The sequence below is a fragment of the Pteropus vampyrus genome, unplaced genomic scaffold (assembly GCF_000151845.1).
Source record: "Pteropus vampyrus isolate Shadow unplaced genomic scaffold, Pvam_2.0 Scaffold19, whole genome shotgun sequence".
NCBI classification, from domain to species: Eukaryota; Metazoa; Chordata; class Mammalia; order Chiroptera; family Pteropodidae; genus Pteropus; species Pteropus vampyrus.
The window spans coordinates 13,227,240-13,235,966 of NW_011888800.1; the positions used below are offsets into that span (position 1 = coordinate 13,227,240).

The window sequence follows — 8,727 nt, forward strand, 5'->3', positions numbered from 1 at the left end:
ACTCAATATTGTAACCAGCTGGGGAACTTTAAGAAAATACTGATACCAGGTCTCACTCACAAAGATTCTCATTAAATTGATTTGGAGTGTGTCCTAGGCATCAAGAATTTTAAAAGGTCCCTAGATAATTCTGACATGTCACCCAAGCTGAGAACCACTGGATTAAGAAGATCACATTAGATTACTGGGGAAACCCCAGCTCAATTAAATCGGAATCTCTAGAAGGCGGGGAGGACCCAGGCACCAGTGTTTGTTAAAGCTCGCTAGTGAGTTTACTATGCAGGAAAGGTCGAAAACCACTAATTAATGGGACTAATGGTTCTAATTCAGCCCGAATCTTCTCAGGTGTCCCAGGAATGTTTTGGAACCCTCTGAGGGCTCCAGACTTAACATATCCTTCAAGATTTTGAAATGGAATTATCAGGAACGAATCTCTGAATTATCCATTGAGGAAGCTCTGGGTCCATTTGACCTCTCTGACAAATCTGTGGTTTCGACATTTGGTGAACTGGCCTGGAAATGCATGTGATGACAGCTCTGAAACTGCTGTATAAGAAGGCTTCTTTGGTGAGTGAGTTCATTGCAGGGAAAAACAGGTCCTGTGCCAGAGTCTCAGAACGACAGACAGGTCTGAATCTCTTCTGACACTTTCAAGTGGTGCTGCAGCAAGGGACCTAGATTATGGGGTAGGCATTAGTGTCAGCTTATTTGAAACTCAAATGAGCCAGTTATGACTATGAACCCAGATGCCCTCAACTCCTATGGCCACCCCATAGAATTCAAAGGCAGTGATTGAGAGAGACAATCTCCTGTCTAGAAAACCCAAGGGATAAGAGAGTCTACCCAGATTAGTGAGAAGCACATGAAGCTAGAGGTTTATTCTCTTTAAGTTTGGGATTAAGGCAAAGCTTTCTTTTTCTTCTAAGGATCCTAACTTTCTTCCTCTGTATCAAGTAATTTTGGGTGGCACAGTAACTTCTTTTACATCACTACTGAAATATAAGATTTTTTTTACATTTTAATTTCACACATGGCACATGGAAGAAAAGACAGAAATCGTGTATATTTAAGTAATAAGGAGAAAAAACTCACTAAATGAATGGGGCTTCCACATGAATTCTTTCCTCTTCTAAATCTCATCTAATCTTTCTTTTTTTTTTTAAAGCCACTTTATTGAGATATGATTGACATACAAAAAGCTGTATTTATTTAATGTATACAACTTGATGAATTTAGAGATATATACCTGTGAAAGCATCACCAATTTATGCTATGAATGTATCCATCCCTTCCAAAAGTTTCTTCCTGCCTTTTTTATTTATAATAACTATTATTATTTTTGTGATAAGAACACAACATAAAATTTATCCTCTTAGCAAATATTTATGTGTACAGTACAATATCGTAAGCTATAGGCACTACAATGTACAATAGATCTCTTGGACTAATTCACGTTGCATAACTGAAACTTGGTACCCTTTGACTAATGCCTCCCTGTTTCCTCCTCCCTCCAACCACTAGCAACCACCATTGTACTCTCTGCTTCTATGAATTTGACTAGTTCAGATTTCTCCTATAAGTGATATCAACATAGTACTTGTCTTTCTGTGTCAGGCTTATTTCACTTCACATAATGTCCTAGTTCATGTCCAATCTTTCTACACGCAAAATAGTTTGAAAAATGAAGATCCTCTGCCTTTCACATGGTTCTGAAAGTCATTAAAGAGTCACTGAACATTATATCTGTACCTGACATAGGTAGAGAAGCCACACTGAATTCACTAACAAAGAAAACATCATTCAAGTTTTTTAGCTAGTCTTGAGTGGGTTTGCGTAGTAATATAGAAAAGACAAAGGGATTGGAGTAGGGAAGGAAAGGAGAATTATCCAACAGCCATGTAGAGGTAAAACTTGCCTTTTAGGCAGACATCATTCTCAGAAGGAAAAGTTTGATATATATTGGGCAGAACAGGCTCTAGAGAGTCTCCAGTTGTTCCTTCCGTCCAGTTCCCTGAAGAAGAATGTAATGTGGACATGGACACAAGTACTTTGATAGAGCTATTAGCTAATGTCTTGCTAAGAATAAATAGGGAGAAAATATCTGTCTGTAAGCAGGAGAGAAAAAGGCGAGAGAGAATAGGCAAAAAGCACTTTCTATAAAAAGTAATGAATTTTGCACTTGAAGTTTAGAGTGAATTTAGATACAAACTTTTTTGATGCACTTAAAAAATAAAAAGATAATGGAATCTACGGCCATGCCACCCTGAACGTGCCTGATCTCGTCTGATCTCGGAAGCTAAGCAGGGTTGGGCCTGGTTGGTGCTTGGATGGGAGACCACTTAGGAATACCAGGTGCTGTAGGCGTTAAAAATAAATAAATAAATAATAAAGATAATGGAATGCAATAGATTGGTAACATAATAGTGTGAGGATTTCTGAGATCAAAACAAAAACAAAATAGTGTACAGAAGGTTTGAAATGACAGTAAGATTATTGCAGATGTTACTCAAATAGGAGGTTTGAAACTACTAGTTAAAATTGTGCCTAAAACTGTAATAGCCTTTGCTTATTTATCAGAGCAATTCTGAAACTGAGTTTATTTTTGTGATTTAAGACAAGAGAAATGAAGAATATTTCAACATCCTTAAATACCATATTTATCATGTTCCGTTAAAAGCTATTATAATACTTTAGGTGTAATTGTAGATAATGTTGAGAAAATGATTTGAGATTAAATTCAGAATCAAATAAGCCTCAGAATTTTTTTTAAGGCAGCAATTCAGAACTTTGTTTCTTAGAACCCTAGGGTCCCTCAAGATATCGATAGTCTTTCCTACAGCACGGGTTCTGTGGCTAACTGATTGGGAAATATTAGGTTAAATAAAGTTAAACAAGTTTTTCACTGAAGAAATTCTCTAAACTTATACTAACTAATATGAATTGCGAAACTCTAGGAGAAGATTGTGTATGGTTTCCCAAACTTATTTGACAACAGAGCGCACACAACCCCTCACCTTCCCCAGTCTCACCCTGATTTGGTAAAACATTTAAATTTTATTAACTTGTAATTTGAGAACTATTGGATCTATCTATTGTGTAGTGAAGAACTAAATGAAGCTTCCACTTGGTTGTTTGTTCCAAATAAAAAGGCTATAAAATTGATCTGAACCAATATTTTAAAAATGACCTTGATCCAAACATTTGGGCCAAAGTCAGGAGTCTGCATATGATTTTGGAGTAGACTATTAGGGTAGTATTTTGAGTATGAGTGCTGGGCTGAAATCCAGAGATTTGCAGTGAGATTTAAGCCTAGTTTCAAGCTCTTTCTGAGTTCTGAGCAACTTTATAGAATCATTCTAATTTGAAATGATGCCCAATAACTATTATTTGGGCAACCTAGAAACTGACCAAAAACATTTCCCATGCAATAACCTAAATGCGTTTTAGAATTTCAACATGATTGAAAAATTCTTATGTACTTGAAAACAATAAACTTTGCTTGACCAAAAGTTGAAATTACTTCAATTATATCAATAAAAAACGAGTTTCATTTACTGTCCCAAAACTATTTAGAAATATGAAATTTAGCATAAACCGAAGGGAGAACTGCAAATTTCATGAATTAACCTGAATATATTTTGAAGAAGTTACTTACTTGAGATTTCAAACAGAATTGCCTTTCTAGCCACACTCAACACACTTGACTTGTCTTACGGTTTTTTCCATTTGGAAATGCCACTACGATGTCTGTTTTGGAAATACAAGCATCATGTCTTACTCTTCCCTCCATTCCCTAAAGTGAGAGGAAGCAGCACTTAGCCTAATGCAAGAGGTGGAAGAAGGGAGACTGATTGGCAATCACGCAATATATTTCTCCCTTAAGTGTTACCCATCTAATTTAATTATAGGTAAGTAATAGATTACTAAATTATCATGAAAATTTAAGGTGGATAAGAATTAAAATACTTGCTGAAATAAAAGAATAAAAGAGAAGTACATCTCATATTCTCTATAATTAAACAAAAAGTCTCGGCCTCTAGAACCCATCTGACGTAATGTTTTCTACGTTATTTCAGGAGACTAGTGGATAAGTTTTATTGTAGAAGCCAATGATCTAACAGGTACAGGTACCCCTGGTGATACTGGAAGGGTGATTGGCAGGGCACGGTGAAGATAAATCTTGGGAAGGGCCCTTCTCCGCACTCATTCTTGTTCTTATCTGTCAACTAATCCCTGTATATCAAAAACTATGTGCAGAAAAAATTCATAGTTGATATTGGCTTAAGGAATATCTGTATTCAAAAGAGACAGAGAAGAAAAGTTCAAGAATTAAATGAACTATACTAGTAAAAAAAAAAGCAGTGGGCTGATAAATTTGGGTAGGGATTTACCTACTTATTAGCAGCACATATAAGATTGACTCTGGACTTGGTGACCAGTGCTGACAGGGGGAGAGGACATGTGTATAGGGAGAGAGCTGAGAAGAAGTGAAAACTTGGTGAATACACTCTCAATTTGTTCTAGTGCTAGTGGCCTGATCCTCGGATACTCTTTTGGTGTCTTATGGTGTCTCCAACTGTACTTCTGACCACAGTTCTGGTTAGTCTGGTTCATACTGAGGCAGTATTCATAGGGAGTTCACTTGCAGGCAGTGGACGGTTTCCTCTCTGTTTGTTCGAATAATGAAGATATCATACAAAACTGAAAAGTTGGTGACTTCTTTTTCAGTCTTTTATTAATTCAATAGTCTTTGATACTTTCCTATGCCGGACAGAGGCTACAGCAGTAAGTAGTAAATAGGAAAATAAGTAACTAGTAAGTCCACAGTCCATGTTTTTAGACAAATAACGATTTACTTGGGAGTGGAGGGTAAACTACCAGTCAGAGGAGGAAAGTTTAGAGCTCATTAGGGGGTTACCTAACTCAGCTTGAGGAGGAGGGCATGGAAACTTTTCTGGGAGAAAAATGACTTGAAGGATAAGCAGAATGAAAGAGAGAGAACAAATGTATTACCTGCAGAGGAAATACTTTTTGTAGATGATTTGTAGTAAGACATATTAAAAGATTGGGAAGTGGAAGGTGATTTAATATCTTTCTAGGTATCAATGTTAAGCTCACAAAGGTAAACCTTTCTTTTCTATTACAAACATGAGAAAAACATTTGATCTTTATTAATTTTCAGACTTTGATTTGTTTGCTAAAAATGGCTATTTCTTTTAAAGGGTACCTTTTTTGAGGGCATTATTTAAATTGGAATAATAAATTAAATATAAATTAAATTGAAATAATATTGCTTTTCTGGATAACTGCATTTTTTTTAACTCCTTTTCAATCTTTGATCATAATTGTAATCTGCTTACGTCAACTGTTCACAAATAATCATTATAAAAGCTACATTATCCTTATGGAGGATTTCCTCCAAACTCTGCAATAGTTTCTAAAAAATGAGACAACAGTATTGAGGCATATGTTTAGCCTTTAAGGACAAAATATGGAGGTTGTCTGTCTGCTACATTCTTTAAGATAAGACAAGTTTTACTACCATTAAAATTAGGTCATCTGTTTCTGCTATTTAACCAGGACACTCAATTGTCAAGCAACTGGCATAGTTTTACTCCCTCTAAATCATGAAGTAGGCAATAAGGTCAGGTTCCCTCTTAGATCAATCCTTTGAGGTGTTTCTGTTTCTGAGAAATTGTGCTCAACTTTCTTCCTGTACAATAATGCATTATAAAATAATGTTGGCCGTTTAGTAGAAGTATAAAGGTGCTGTAGACTGAAAAAATTTTGACTAAATTTGGTCTTCAAATTTTCTAACTGGCTTGAAGTTGATCAGGTATTGAATAATAATTCATCCCCAAAGACAAACGTAAATCTATATATCATGGCGGACAAGTTGTACTTGAACCTAAAATTTATGTTTTCAAGTACTATTTAATAGTTTATCAGGTATTCGCATTAATGTTACTATTACAATTGCTGCACTATGTTTAAATACATTTTGTTATTGTCATAAATCTTTTAATTTAGTCTATGTAACATGGCACAATGTATAACTGGAAACATTTTTATTGAGTGACTAAATATAAGCAGATAAGTAAGTAGATGTCAATTCTTTGAAAATACATATGCCAATACTGAAATTGGTGCAGTTGGACACTTCATTCCATTCTAATTAATTCTCAAAATAATTCGCTCTAAGTTTGCAATCACTCTATTAGTCTATGCCACAGAAGGAAAGAAAAGATCCTCAGGAAACTGGCCAGCTTGGTAAGTTTGCTAGTGTACATTTTCTACTTTTAAAATTATACATAGGCCTGTTTTGCCTCTTATTTAGGTGTTGTTCATTTTAATTAAGAAAGACTGGTGTTCAAAATTAGCTGAAGATTGAAATGATCATGTCAAAAATCTCTGAAATAATTGTTTCCTGGAAATATTTGGGTGGTCAGTTAACTTACAAAGAGTAGGTATTGAAAGGTAGGCCTGATGAGTTTACTCTGCGATTAACATGGTTATAATTAAAGAGCATGTTTGGAATATTGCTTTAAACTTTCTAGTGTCCTTAGGGCCAATGCAAGTTACTAAGAGATTTTAAAGGAGAAGAAGTGAGGCATTTTTAAGTAACATTGTTTTCCCACAATGAAAACACATTGAATATTATTTTAAGATAACAAGAAAAATTACTACAAGAGATAAATGTACTGAGTGGTTACTGTGTGCCTGGCACAGTAAACACTTTATATATATATTATCTTATTTGATCTTCATAGAACACTTAATGAGGTTGGCAGAGTTAAGCTCATTTTGCAGATGGGGCAAGTTTAACTCACAGAGTTAAATAACTTGCTCTGGATTTCAAAGCTAGTAACTGTCGGAGTTTGGATGTGAACTCAAGAGGGACTTACTCCAAAGTATCATTTTAGTTATCACATATGTATCAGTATACGGTCTTGGGTATTATTAAAATATCACATATTAACTTGTACCATGCAGTGGGATAATTTAAATATGAAGGACTATAAACAGCTGAAATGTTCTTCTCTGTAATATTAACTAATGAGTACTTCGCATTATCTTATTATTAAATAAAAACTTTACTCCGACTTTCCTTGTACACATCTCCATCTGTCTTTCCCTGAGATGGCGTAGAAACCTTTAGTTTATTTTGCTTACAAATTGCTGAAGAGCTGTAAGCAAAATAAACTTGCAAAATGCTGCAAAATTAATTTGGTTGTATTTTAAACAAATTTCTGATATTTATTAAAAATATTTATACGTCCGTTCATTAGTAAGTGTCCTCAATTAATATAGAATATATACATACATACAATTTTAGAGAATAAGTCAGTCAGTTTTATGAGTACAGCCAGATAGTTTCCTTCCCTAAAGACCACAAAATCCAAATAGAACAAACACAAAAACAAATAAAAGAAACAGTAGAGAGTTTGTTCTAATAAGTACTTCTGAAGGATAAGTTAAAAAAATAGTTACTGGCAAATTGGTTCTTTCTTCTGTTCAGAATTACTATGTTCTCAATTTATCTCTAATCCTCTTTGCCCAATTAAAATAAAGAGGCAAAAGAAAGAAAAAAAATGATAATTTAGTAAAAAGACAGTATAGCTGGAATTCTATTTTTTTAAGGAATTTGTGTGTGTGCGATTTTCAGTAAATCATATCTCTCTTAATGTTTTTCAGAAAACTAGGCATATGTATTCTTTACAGCCTGTTTGACTTCAGGTTATTTCAATATTTTAATATCTTATAATGTTTATATTCTGAAAATTGCACTGTGTCTTTCCAGCAACTAGAATACTATTTATTGCAATAATGATTGAGCATATCTTGTGTACTATGCACTGTGGATACATAGTTAAATATGGTAAAAACTCAGTATTTGAAAAATTTCAGCCAACTTGGCAGACCAGTACCAAAGACTCAATTTTAATAGAATGTAGTATGTTATGAGATATGTTCAGGAAGTTAGGGGGCCATCGTGAAGGGCAGGTCTCAGAACCAGGGTGAGACTGAGCAAAAGACCCTTAAAGGACGTTATATTTGAACTACATCTTGAAGAGCTAGTGGAAGTGAGCCAGTCTAAGAATGGAGTAGGGAATGGGGATAGGAGTCTGAAGAAAGGGTATTTCTTCCTGGAAAATAGTACAAGCAGAAAAACTGAGTCGTGTATCAGTAGGTATGAATGAGAATTAGTGTTTCAGGAGTACCAATTTCAAGGTAAGGGTTAGGGAGAGATGAGACTGCAGTGAAGTTTCATTTCTTAAACAGTTGTTTTCCACTTTAGGGAACATGTACTTTATTCCATAGGTAATAAGGACCTATTGAAAAAGGATGCAGAAGCAGTAACTAATAAAAAAATAGTTACTTATATTATTTACAAAAATGACCTGATGGTTAACATCTGGTACTAATCAAACACTTATTTTATTTAAAACATCAAGCACTTTCCTTACCAAAGTGTTCTTTTTTTTTTTTTTAACTAGAACTACCCACAAGTAGAAAAATTAGCTCGTGTTAATTAATATCTATTACTTTGCTCTACCCACTCTTTGCTATAGGGGTTTATGAAATGAACTAGATTGTCAATTAGAGAAGAGAAAAGGCAGAAACAGTGGGCTTAATTCATGATTTATCAGTCTTAGTTTAACATAACAATAGTGTTTTTTTAGTATAAACATTAATACATATTATTTACCACTTGGGAGTAGATTA

General features: G+C 34.4%; 2 protein-coding genes and 1 pseudogene across 2 annotated transcripts in view; 2 read left to right on the plus strand and 1 right to left on the minus strand.

The window, feature by feature from the left end:
• The window catches only part of FAM227B (family with sequence similarity 227 member B), a 142,081-nt gene that overhangs the window by 57,073 nt on the left and 76,281 nt on the right, over nt 1-8,727 (minus strand). The window lies entirely within an intron of this gene.
• Nucleotides 1-8,727, plus strand: part of FGF7 (fibroblast growth factor 7) — a 60,019-nt gene that overhangs the window by 7,050 nt on the left and 44,242 nt on the right. The gene's annotated exons all lie outside the window — the stretch shown is intronic.
• Nucleotides 2,246-2,364, plus strand: LOC111736423 (annotated as a pseudogene).